This window comes from Prinia subflava, chromosome Z (assembly GCF_021018805.1).
Source record: "Prinia subflava isolate CZ2003 ecotype Zambia chromosome Z, Cam_Psub_1.2, whole genome shotgun sequence".
In the NCBI taxonomy this organism is placed as follows: Eukaryota; Metazoa; Chordata; class Aves; order Passeriformes; family Cisticolidae; genus Prinia; species Prinia subflava.
The window spans coordinates 5,115,409-5,129,234 of NC_086283.1; positions in this window are offsets into that span (position 1 = coordinate 5,115,409).

Here is a 13,826-nt window from a genome sequence, read left to right on the forward strand (position 1 = left end):
GCAGTGGGAGAGAGATGAAAAGCAGTCCCTTGTGTGAATAGAATACATTCTATTCAGTTCACTTTGGTTAGGGAGCACATTGTACTGAATTTTATAAAACAGTGTTATCGCATAGAACATACGTGACTAGATGTCTGTGTTGCTGCAGCTGCCTGCACTTAAAAAACGCAACAGCCTTTGCACCCTCAACCACCCATAGGAGCAGGAAGCCCCTGAAAGGGCCATTATTAGCAGGAAGGTTTGGAGCTAGGGACACTCAGACCATTGGACTGCCAGCTATTGTGGTCAGCTCTACAACTTGCTTGTGACCTGCAGGTCTCCTTCAACGTTCCCTAGTTCCTAGTTCTTTGTGCAACCAATTTAGACAGACCTGTCAGTTCAGAGAGGAGATTTTGAAAGCTGCTACCACACATTGCCATGGGCAAATTTCAGATGGGGATATTTCTTTCATGGAGGATGCTTTTTAGAAACAAATGGGAACAAAATGGGATCTAAATGTCTTCATGAAAACTGTTTGCTGCTGTACATCTTCAGTGTAAAACTCAGATGAGACCACACAGATGAGCACAACACAAACAAGAAAGAGCCACAATCATGGAATCATAGAATCACAGAAGGGTTTGGACTGAAAGGAACCTTAAATATCAACTAGTTCCCCTGCCCTAGGCAGGAACACCTTCCAGGTGGACAAACCCCTGGAAGAGTGTGCAGAAAGCAGGTGTAAAAATACATGGTTAAAAGCTCAGTCACAAGATCTTCCCCAGCATAGCAGACATGATGGCTAAAGATGAGCTAGTGGAAAGTACAGAGTTACCTGGTTTTGTTACACATGGGAGAAAGTGTTTTCCACTGGTGGCAAGAGTGTGGTTATCTCCCAGGCACTAAAGGAGTGTGGCTCTGCCTCTCTCGATATTGACAGTGGGAGGAATGATGGGGCAACACACAGCTAATCACTCGCCAGGGTGTCTCCTACTGCACACAGACGGAGGAGAATACTTGGGACATTCTTCCAAAACCCCACCTGCCCTGAGGCTAGCAGAAGTCTTTGATCTATCTTCCCATTTTGAAGTCATTCATTATGAGAGTGGTATGAAAAAAGTCAGTGGTTCACCAAAAAAATAGGTGATTGCTTTACTTTTAGGCAATTTGAGGCAAATTCTTAAAAGACAAACTCTGGGGGGCAAGGCAGGAGAAAATAGTTACTACTGTGAAGGAGGCTTATTAAAAATAGGGAACATGTAAAGAAAATTCACTCTCTGAATATCAGCTCTGCATGTCCAAATTGATTTCATGAATCTATCACCTTTTCTCACCTTTCTCTCCCCTCTGATAAGGTTACTTCTAATAAGTTTCCTGCTGTGATCCCAACACTTGGTGAAAAATCTATGGGAAATCCATTCAAGTAGCTGTAGTTTGACATAAAGGCCTTCTATTAATGAAGTGACACCAGAAACACAGCTTTCATCTACTGCAGGGTCACTGCTATAAGGAAGTACTTATGCTAAAGTCATTCTTTTGTTCAGAAACATGGTCTTGACTGAGGTGCCAGACCCCTGGGAAATTACATTTCTGTGGAGCTTGAACATAATGAGCAACAAGAAAATTCTACTAGCTCAAAAGCCAGGTTGGTATATTCCTGGCACCAACACCCCCGGGTCAGCAGCATTCAGGCAGCATCCTGTGTGCTCACCTCTGCTGAGATAATTGCTAACCTTGCAGCTCATTCCACGGTGTGGTGAGTTGACCCTGTCTGGAGACCATGTGCTTACCAAAGTCTGACTTTGTGGCTCCCCTCCTCACTGGGACAGATAAGAGAAAATATAAGGAAAGGCTTCTGGCTTGGTATAAGCACAGAAGGGATCAACTCACCAATTGCTGTCATAGGCAAGACAAATTTGACTTGGGGAAAAATTTATTAACAATCAAATTAGAGTAAGATTATGAGAAATAAAAACTAAATCTTAAAACATCTACCCCCTCACCCTCCCTTCTTCCCAGGCTCATCTTCACTCTCTTTTACCATGTATGTTAAATTCCTTGTTGCTGCCATTGGCTAAGAGATCAAATTAGAGTGCTGCCTGCATCCCAGTCTCCCATTTAAAAGATATGCATCTCAGCCTACACCAGCAGCACGATGTGTGTCTCAGTGATTTTACATTTGCAGAAATCATGTAGCAACACACTGATGTCAAAGCTGAAGTACTGGTGCCACCCACGTGCCTCTGCCATGTTTCACCCCAGCTCCCCACTATTCCAGTTTTAAGTGCTAAATCACAACTTCAGGCAGCATCTCTGGGGAAACCAGAGAGACCTCAGCTGAACACAAGAGAAGATGGCTCTTCTTTGAAATAGTGTCAATTGCCACATGATATAGTGGTTGCCATTTATTGATGAGCTTTCACTCTTTGGTGGGCATTCTTGAGCTTTATTGAAAAGAAATTGGTTGAAACTTGCTAAATACATAAGAAACAACATCTGGCTCAAAATCCTGGAGACCACCAGAAGTCATCTGTCAACCATAGACCATGAGGAAGACACCATATCTGCTTGTTAATGGATGCCTAAGGTGATGAGTGGGAGATGGCTTCTGTACAAGGGCATCTATGGGTATGGGCATGTCCTTGCTCTGACCAAGTATGACCATTCCTATGGTTTTTACTGTTCTTAACATGTGGAACTTGCATTAAGAGGACCCTGCCTAGCTAAAGAAAAGTCTCTGCCAATCTTCTTTTAGAGGTCATGCTTTTACAAAGTCAACAATTTCCTCTTGCTATGCTTGTTAGGGAGCACTTGCAAATGTGAGTCAAGTTACAGAATCATTTCTAACAACGAAAGGCTAGAAAAAGTTAACCATTTCACCACTCCCCCCTCAACTTCAGTGTGAAAAGGGAAAAAACATGTTATCTGTCCTGATTTGTCATGGGTTTGTTTCTTGCCCCCACTTTTTTTTCCTAGTTAAAAAAAAAAGAAAAAAAAAAGAAGAAAAAAAAAAAAAAGTAATAATGCTTAAAGGAACAGAAAGGGGAGGAGAAAAAAAAAATCTGTTTTTCTATCCTTTATTATGGTCTTGTGTGGTGTCATAATTACCTTTGCTTTGCACAATTTTGTTTGCGTGTCCTGGGCCACTCAGTTTTACCCAGGCAGGAAGTGGTACTGTATGCAAGTGAATTGTGTATACTGCATTCAGGTGGGCTTTGAGTTGTTAGAGCCTGTGTGAGCTTGCTGTGAGCAAGCAATGGAAACATTTGCATTTTGTGCTTGGAGCAGTTTAACAGGAGACACAAAAAACGTGGCTCAGTACTACTGAAATTCATCTTCATGGTATTGATCTCACATTTTAATGGTAGAGCAAATACATCCTCTGGGTGCTAGTTCATTTTCAGCTAATCCTAATGGGAAAGGTTGGAGAGAAAAATTGTTTTAAAATACTTAATCTCTTTAGCAATTAGGTGATTTGGGCTTTTAAATAGTATAAAAGGCTGTAATTTACAATTTAAATAGTATAGTTTGTGGTTGCCCTGAGTCAGGAAAACGAGTTCTGTGAAAGATTTAACAGAAGTTGTCAGATGATGGAAAACTTAGTATCTGTATGATTAAAGTGCTCCAAAGTTTGCATTTTGGCAACTTTATTGTACAAACACCACTAACTGCAGAACCAGGCCGGAGATGGATCGTGAAAATACTTGTAGAGCTGGAATAGTGTGCCAAAAATATGTGCATCTAGGGAAAGGAAAAAAAGCTGTCTGATTTCTTGCCATTATTTAATGATAGAGAAGGAAGCAGCTGGGCAAGAATATAAAATAGGAGAACACTCTTCCTGCAGGACTTTATTCATTCCGTTATCTCCAACCCTAAACAGAGAAGTTTTGGGCTCATACCGGAACTCTGAGGAGAACAATTGTTTGCCTTTCTCCTTATTTTCTGTCTTCACTTTCAGGAGCTCAATGGTTTCTCCAGACTGGGAGATTCCAGTTGGCTCTGCAGTCCCAGTGACGGGAAAAATAACAACGTTCCTCTGTGTCTGTCTCAAAAGGGGAATGGCTACTCCACAGGCACACATATGGATAATGCTGGGAGCTGCCCTGTGGCATAGCAGGATAAATGCAGAGAACAATGGCATGGTTTCCTTCAGGGTACTTGATTTCTCAACAAAAAACTTGAGTACTATGATTGCTAGGTATTTGGTAATGCAGTTTTGGATAAAATGCTGAAAATGCTGCACACTTTCATGTTTTGTCTAAAATGTTTTGTGACAAAAATTATATATAAAAGATTATTTTGGCTTCCCCCCCTTGCTTACTGAGGAGGTAATTTTCCACAAAAATAGAAGTTTTGCTTTGCAATCTCAGATGTTTCTACAGGCCAATAGTGAAGTGAGGAGGCTAAGGTCCTTGAGGAGAGTAAATCAAATTCAGGGTGCTGGGAGCTGTATGAGGTAATGCTTTGCAAGGATCTGAGAGACTTGACATTGTTACTGTGTGGCAAGATAGATGAGCTTGGAAATGTGAACTCAGAAGGGATGTATCAGCTGAGGTTCAGCTGTGCTGAGGCTCCTCAGTGTGGAGCGAGGTATACCTGTGATTTGGAGACCTGAATGTTTAGTTTGCTACTCCACCTGCTTTTGTAACAAAGCCAAGATGCAAGTAATTTTACAACAATTTATGTTGTGATATGCAAATGAAAGACTTAAATGGTTTTTGAATGAGGTTACAGTATTTAATTTTGTTTAAATTGAAGGGAGTTTGTACTGATTAAGAAGAAGAGTCAGTGTGAATCTGCTTTCTGTGCAGCCCCTCTCCCAAGTAATTTGGAAGTTTTCTGTACCAAGAACTGTGTGGCATGTGAGGAGATGGTGCATCCTCCCAGTCCTGTGGAATCTGAAGTGGCATGTGGTATTTTCATGTGCTCCTGCACAGAGGGAGCAATGAGCCTGCTATGTCTCAGGTAGGCCTGGTGGAACAGGATTAACATGACTGGTGTGTATTTGGCTCAGCAAAAGGGAGTGCAACTTCTTCAGGGAGCAAGGTAAAACAAATCATTTCAGTTGAGAAACTGTTCAATAAAAATGAAACAGCTTTTTTTTTTCCTGAACTCTTTCATTCTGGGGGAAAAAAAAAACAAACAAAAAGCTAATGCTTTCTTGTAAGCACTTCTATTTTCTCTTACACAGAAGAAAAAAGATTGAATTACTAGAATTTCCCATTCAATAGAAACGTTGATTTCTGCCTGCCCTCCTTCCCCTGCCACATAAGGCAGAAGATTATTCTTGAAACCAGTAATAAAGGACCAGAAATGGACCACTCAGTTACAGAGAAGAGTGAGACAATTGTGTCAATACTGCCATTTAAACATGGGTGGTGTCAAGGAGAAGGGGTTTTTTCAGAGGTCTGCTCCTACAGTTCCTGGTTAGCCACTAATGCTGAAATGTATTCCTGCCTCTGTTTGCTGTGCTGGGCATGTCTGAAAACTTCCAGTTTTTCATATGTGCAGTTAAAAGTGACTTACACCTATTTGAAATGCTGCTTAGAGTCATAGGTGCTGAGAGCTTTTCAGAAGCCTGGACTAAAAAGGTCCAAAGAGCTTAATTTTGGCATGGGAAAAGAGTTCTCAGTGGAGGGAATAAATTGAGGTAAGGATATGATGATAGTGAACAGAACAAGTTACTCATGGCAAAGTGCAATTCTCTAAATTAATGCTTCCTTTGTCAGTGGGTGTGTTTTGCAGGGCTGAGATCTAGAGAGGGCCGGAAATGTACCTCTTAGATCTAGAGCTGTTCCCTCTGTATATTAGAAGAAAGGAAAGACAGTGTGGATAAGAAGCTGATGGATGTGGCTGTCTTTTAAAGTAATGAGATCAGAAAAAGGCAGAAAGGAATTTGGCCCTGATCTGGCGTGAGTTGGACACAGAGTGGAGAATATAGCCAGAGGAAAGAATGATGATTCTCCAAGTCCAAGGGTGCCCCATATAGATGTGGTGAGGACAGAATACCCTCTCTGGTGCGCAGTTTGATAGTAGCCATGAATATTGTGCTGGGCTAGCAAATGAGGTTTCTGGGGTTTTTGGGAGACTTGTCTGCTCCTTTACTCTCATGGCCTAACTTCAGTGTCTGGGCATCCTACTCTTTGACTGAGTACAAGGCAGAGAGACGAAGACTGCAGTCAAGGTTTATTTGTTGTCTGCAGTGATGTATTGACTTCCTTGCAGGAAATTTCAGTGTTTTTTTCTCCCTAGTCCAAATATGAACTCTGAAAGTTGTATGAATACACACCTCTTTTACCACCTGTGCAGGCAGTTTCTCCATAGATAAATCAGTCTTCTGTTGCTCAGATATCTTAAAGGGTAATATCTGAACACTGCAAGGTAATAACATTCTCCTGCTATAATTTCTTTAGCCCATTAGTTTGAAGAGTGATTTACACTTGGAGGAATTAAGAGACTTGTCCAGCCCATACAGGATGCTGTGGGTAAAGTAGTACATCTCTAATGCAGCTCTCTATAGTGGTTTCTCATCAGCTCTGAATGAGGTGGAGGTCAAGCCAGGAGAGGTTCAGGACTCACTTTGAGATCCTAGATCCTACTTTATATTGGTGATTCTCCTACTTAAAAATACCAAACAAAAATAGTAACTGTTGTAAGTTATCTTGCATAAATAAATGACAGAATGTGCAACAGCAGTGGCAGTACTGTAGGTGTACCACATGTACTCAGGTGGTTATTTAGTCCTGCCACCCACCCTGAGCGGGGCCAACAGCACATTCAGACCAGGGTGCCCAGGACTTTCTTCAGCGCAAGGGCAGATTCCTGCTATGAGCAAACTGTTTCAGTGCTCTATTATATCTCAAATGAAATCATAAAATAGCCAAAAGGCAAAATCAATTCCCTGTTTGCCAGTTTTGTTTTTTTGTGTTTATGTATTTGTTTCTTTATGTAAACCAGCCCCTCTGTCTATTTTTTGTATGTTTTTTGTGACTCGAAGGGTGTCAAATGCTCTTATCTATCTCATTTTATTCACGTTTTTTAGAACTGAAAAGCAGTGGAGGGGAAAAAAAGCATAGGAAGGAAATTTCAGTTTCTTTCTTTTAAGTCCTTTTCTATCTGTGCAGAGGATAGAGCAGGACTGGAGATCACCTGCTGTTTCTGACATAATCCTTTGGGATTTGAAGATGTGAAAGTAGAGTCTATTTCTGTTCTTTGTTGCTTTCAACAGCAAAGGCAGCTCTTGGAACTGAAGGACTGAGGCTCAGTCCTTGATTGTATTAGAAAAAGATGCAGTTTAGTGTCTCATATCAAACCTATTCCTAACAGGAACTATTGCCCAGCCAGGTTGCAGCTGAGGGTGTAGGCAAGTGTATCTCCAAGAAACAATTATGTTGCAGTAGAATGCTGTAGTATGGTAGCAAAAAATGGACTTCGGAATTGCTAGGTTCCTTCCTCTGAACCAAAATGTTACTGCCTTGGCTACCACCAGAACTGTGCTCAGCCACACCCACTTTCCACTGAATGGGTATTTAAAATCTTCCTGTGTATGGGATAGCTTTTCTGCTGCTGCTGGAAAAGTGAGGTGTCAGGAGGAGAGGTCATTCGAAGGAATTTAGCCAGGCTCCCAAAGCTGAGCTGCCATAGACTATGCTAACAAAAATAAGGAAGAAATCAAAACCTAGCAGTTGCATGCCAGCTTTTTGCACAGAAGGAGGTGCAGTGGTGAGCAAACCAGTGTTTGCCAAGTGGGAAAAAAGACACTGACTGGCAGGGAGAAATGTTACTTGATGGTTTGAGGGATAAGCAAGCAGAATAAATCCAAACCACTGCCTATTCATCAGAATGGGACAACATGGAAATTAATTTGTAGCTGGCATTTTCCAATGGTAGATCTCTTTAAACTCAGTGATAATGCCTGCAGTTTTTTCCAGACAACCAGAACAACTTGGCCTTTACCTCTGCTCATTCTGCAAGATCTGTGTGAAGACCAATGGTGATGGGCAGACTGTTAATTTCAATCATCAGCCCGAGTGTGGCAGCAGTAATCAAAAATGGATGCTTAGAGTAAGGAGGCTAACAAAGCAGTAAGAATAAATATTGGCAAGTATTAGCAAATATTTGTTTGTATCACTGCTGTTGTACAGTGCAATGTGAGTTCCAGCCGGTGTCAGAGAAGGTTTAGAGCTGTGCTGGAACAAATCATAAAACTGTAATGGAAATTTTTGGGTCCCCAGCTGTTCAGGAAACAGCTTGAACCTTCTGGTAAGCTGAATTAAAGTGAAATTGGGGTACCTGACATCTTACATTCCTTGAAAAATCCCAGCCTAAGAAGTTGCTTTCTTCTTTACATGAATTCTGCAGGTAGTCTTGGGTGTGCTCCTCATCTGCTCTCACCAGTAGGAGCTTTGCCACATGCTCTGAATGTGTCTCTGCTTTCATTCTGCCAGCTTTATTTGTCAGGTTTCCTTTATATTCTGCAAATGCTGAATTGATTCGTTTGGCAGATTTATGCATTTGCCTCACACCAGTTGTGGTTTAATATGAAAAATAAAGAAGTGGATTTCAAGTGCCACATGTTCCAGTATCTCTGCCAGTAAAAGAGTATATGGAGGGACCGAGCAAATCTCAACTGATGTCAATTTTTTATTGTCTCTCTGCTTAATCAGTGGAGGCCAAAAGGTTTTTTTGATTCACCCCAAAGGGACAATCTAAGTCCACAGACATTAACTCTTAATGGAATTCACTGATTTATCTCTGAATACTCAGTATCTCTGAATACTCCTGGAAACGATAGTCAAATCCTCTCATGTATTTAGCACCCAATATTGGATAACTCCTTTATACATCATTGCTACATTAAAAAACATTCTTAAGAATATAGTTTTGCCAGGAAATTTCTAAGGGGTTATAGGGGTGTTATTTCACTTTTATGGTAGAAAAATTCAGAGTTAACTTCAGTTCTACTGTTTCACTTTGCGTATGACAATAGTGAGGTGTTGTGCATTTCTCTCCTCTGTGCCTTGTACTATTGTGGATGTACAAGAAAAGAAAAGGCTTCTTCAAGATTTGGAAAAGGTCCCTGCAGTGGAGAAGACTGGTTTCACAACAGCTTTCAGAGTGTCAGAAAAAGTTTGAGAATTTGTGCTTGTTTTGAAAACTAGGAACTTCTGAATGTTTTCATGATATTACATAGCATCAATAGCTGGACCTTCAACTTACAGGTCTTTCTAATAAGAAGAGAAAAGGTGACCCTAGATCTGAGAGATCTTTCTTTGTCAAAAGGAGAAAAAACTTGTGGAGACATCTGGAATATGATGTGTATTTTGAAAAGAGTTCCTGGAAAAACATTTGTCTTAGCAATAAGTATTCCAGCTAGCTCTGCATTATATCTAAGGGCAGATCCAGAAATTATTTCAGAAAAGACGTGGTGTGTGTATCTTGCCCAGGTGTCAGTGTACTAGCAGAAAAAATGCAGATAATGCAAATAATAAAATACATAATTTTTGCAGGTAACATTTCTGAGTTGGATCTGCAATCCTAATTTTATGTGTTGTTTGAAAAAGATGATGACTTTGATATATTTACATAGTAAGCTATGTTAATTGTCTCTCCTCAGATGCTGTAAGGTCAAATTTGGAGGTTGCAACTTAGACACTAAAATCAAAATGCAGAACACCTAATATTTCATTACTGGGAGCTTTCTTGGTTCATCTAAACTAGGGTAAAATAGGTACTTTAATTTGCTAGTGCAGTAAACCCATTTTGCACTTGCATAAATTAGAATGTCAAATGTGAAACAATAAAGTGAGGATTAGAGATCTGTATTTCTACGTGGAAAGTATGCACTGTATCAAGCAAAAAAATACTATGGTTGAATGTGGGAGTGACAGTAAGAGATTATTCTCACACCAGATTTTAATTAGGGGAGCAACGAGCCTGAGAAACTCCACTGAATTTTTCAGTTTTGCTGTACATACTTCAGCAGAATTTCATCAGCCATGGTTTGTATCTGTAATGTATAGTCCTGCTGTAGTTAAATCTGCAGTGCTAAAGGGGCTAACATGAAGGAGAAAGTCACAGTACACAGAAACATTTAAAAGTCCTTTGAATGAGAAGTGTGATGGAATTTCTCACTTGCTACTATAGGTTCCCGTCTATAGAGGTTATGAAATGTTTTCTTCTGCTTTCTTCTCCAAATCCCTTCCCGTAGTTTTTCCTTTTGATTTTGGAAAACTCATTGCTTTTCTGAACCTACCATCTGTCAGGTGGAACTGTTTTTGCAAAAAAAAGGAATGCAAATTGTTGAGAGTGCTGGAGAACTGTTTAAACACCATTGTTTATAGACTAAAGGGATGCAGCTTTCTTTGGCCTCTGATGGTTGGACTCCTTTACGGGTGATGTGAACCTGAAGTATCTGTTGATACTCAATAAGTGATTGCTCAGAGAAAAGCTCAAAGGGATCTTCCTGGAATCAAAAGGAGGGATGGAGCATTTGTGTGGATATCAAGGAAACATCTCCTGCATATAGCAATAAGAATTTTTTGACACCTACACTGATTTCGGTTTTAAGTGCCATGTTGCAGGGCCAGAAATGCCTGGAGAGAATTTGCTATTTTGCTTAACTTTTCCCATGTCACTGTACTGAATGCCATGGGGACCCAGTTTTTCAGGTGGGCTCCTTCCAGAACATAGAATATGAGATGCTTCAATCTCAGTCTCTGCTCAGGCGTGGTTATTGAAGAGCATTGGATCCAATGCCTATGACCCTGCTGTTGCTCTGTTTTCTTCTGCTGCTGGTTTCATCTAAGAACTCTGAACATGTCACCAAGTCCCTCCCCAGCTCCTGCACCTTTTTTGCTCACCAGGCATCTAGCAAAGAAGGCTACTGCATTTTTTTTTCTCCTGGAGATCAGACACAGGGCTCTAGAAAACAGTCATCAGGTACAGAGCCTGGGGAGAAAGCTGTGAGAGGGGATTCTGACTAGCAAGACTGATGCAGAGCAAGGACTCCTCAGAATTAGATGGCTTGGGCAGAGAGTAATGAGGAAGAGGTGAATCTGGGTGTGTGGTGAGTGGCTGTTGTAGAAAAAGGATAACAGGGAAGAGAAAAGGTGCTGAGCAAGTTGATATAATTTCTTGAGACCACCTCCTCTTCACTGGATGGGAAATGTGGTCATGACAAAGAACCTGTAAGGAAATCAGCTAATTCAATGCAGAAATGTGGAGAAAGAGCACTTCATTGTGCCCAAGTGCCTTCTTGAGTCAGGGTCCTGCTGCTGCTAAAGTGTAAGACAACTGGATTTATCACTATTTACTGTTAATCAATTTCTCTTTACTATTAATCTCTCTCTCTTTGCTGTCTCTATTTACTAAGTCTATTTACTGTTTGTCTGTCACCTTTCCCTCAGTCAAAGAAATGTGTAAAGAATAAGCCTAGATTTAAGCAGAATCGGAGATATTATTTGAGATAGTCACAGTCCAAGTCATTAGTTTCTTGTGCAGCTTTGTGGTTGAAGGCTTCTCCTGAAGCCATCTTATGAATCTGTTCACCTTCCCAGACTTGTGGTTTTGATTGCACAGTAAACTAAATTAGTTTACAAAAAGAAGTAGTCATAAATAGAAGCTAAATGAAAACTGATCTCGGGTGATACTCTTGGTGGACCTGTTCTCCTGAGGCAATGTGCTGTGAAGAAGCCTGCCATTTTTCAGATGCATTGCGGCAGCTTCATGCTCCGCATGACAAAGGCCCGCTGTCAGCCACAGCTTCACCCTGCCTGCATGCGGGGTTAATGGAGCTAATCGGGGCGCGGGGGAGGAGAAGGAGTGGGTGGGTGGGTTGCCTAACAACGAAGGGTAAGGTGCAAGGAGAAGCTTTTTTAGTTTGTTTGTTTGGAGAGACTCTCAACATCGATCATCGATCTCTGTTTCCTCAAAATCAGGGATAAAACTTCCAGTGATTGCCTGCCCTTCTGAGTTTTAGTATGCAGCCCACCTGCACACAGCCCTTTCTTCTGCAGGAGCTGGCTGTACAGTCTGTCATGATTAGATGCTGTAGCTTTGGCATTCTTTCAAATACTTCTGATACCCATCTTGTCAAATCTGTCAATTCTTTCTTAAAATACTAACAAAACAAGGAAGACAAGGTAATGTGCTAGCCTGATATTTAAAGCTTTCTTTGTTTTGATTTGCTATTAGCTCTTATTTTTCTCCCTATGAGGGACACAAAAGAGAAAGAATAGATACCAGATCAACAATCAAATTACAATGCTTGCTTTTTGAAAGTCCATGCTGTCATGATTCACTGTAATCAACTGCCGGTGCTCCAGGTGCAGGAAAGAAATTGAGATAACTTGATAAAAGCACCTCTACTGTATTCAGGCTTAATCTGGCCCAAGTTTTTGCTCTGTTAATATTTCAGGTTGTACTAGGATGTAGCCTTCTTAAAAGAGATCAGCTGGGGATGAATTCTCATGGTTTCAGTTTTGTCATAGTACTGTAGTGGGTAAAAATGTCTTATCTTTTTTAGTACAGTTGTTCCATTGAGAGGCTTCAAGTTAAAGGTTTGGTATTTTTCACTCTTCTTGGGAATAACGTATAATTTATCTGACTTTGGGAGAACATAATCAGCAAAGGAATAATATTAAAGAACAGAAGTATTGTCTTCCATGTTATTGTTGATTGTGTGAATTTGTGGAGGAGCCTTGGGTGAAGTCAAACCATGCACACAGTGCTTGTCCTGACCATGTGTTGTGGCGGTGGAAGTGAAATGAAGATGTAAAGTCTGGGTGAGAAAGCTGTAGTGGCTCTGGGTGGCTGAGTGACCAGAACTGGTTATATATTTGTACATGAAAAATGCCTTCTTGGGCCTGAACTTTTGCCCAAGGGCAAACAGCAATGAAACAGTGATAGGACTTGCTCCCAGCACTTGTGTTAATATGAGGACTCCGTCCTGAAGAATCTGTATAAATTCCTTGGTTTCTGGACTCTGCACCTATAGAGGTAGCTGAGAATTTGTGTTACCTTCTTTCTAGAACCTTTGCTTTATGGAGAGGGAAATGAAGGGCCTCACCTGCCTTCCCTTGACCTGAGTGGGGTGGCTGCATCCAAAACTTCCCTTCTTTTTCATCATCCCTCGTTCCCCATTGTGTCATGCATGTGGATGTATGCAGGGATGAACTTACAGTGAAAAGCTTGTGGTGGGTTGTCCTGTGGCTGGGAAGTGGAAGAGGTTTTACAGCTGGGATGACATTTCTGTTCTTGTGTGAAAGAAGCAGCGTAGCTTTAAGAGCCCACGAGCCCCGATTAAGTGTCTTATTTTTTATATACATCATAAATAAAACTTCAAAGCTTTGAAAGTGAGGAAGGGGGATGAGAGCACATTCTCTCATTCACCAGAAGTGTTTTTGCCTGCCAGAACCATTTACTAAATCTGCTAAACAGCTTTGTTAAGGTGTTTATCCCACCAAGACAGTTCATTGCTGTGGGCATTCAGGGATATAGAAACGAATGCAGGCTATGCCAAGCACACAGGACAGTGTTTCTGAGCCTGACACAATATAGTGGCTCATCTGCATAATCCCTCCATCCTGCTTGAGATGGAGAATGGAAAAGCAGTAGATACTGTATGTCAACCCTGACAGCTTTATTATAACTAGGGACTCTGTTCTTCTGGTCTTGCTACTTTCTTCTTGCCAGCATTCAGACTGTAGAGAGCAGGCTGCATTGCCCCCTTTGGGGAGCTGGGAAAACCTGGAAGGTAGGAAGGATACAGAGAATCCACTTTATACTCTCCCTCACTGTATCTGAAGATGCTGCAGACTGTCACTTTGCAGATACATTGAAGAGAG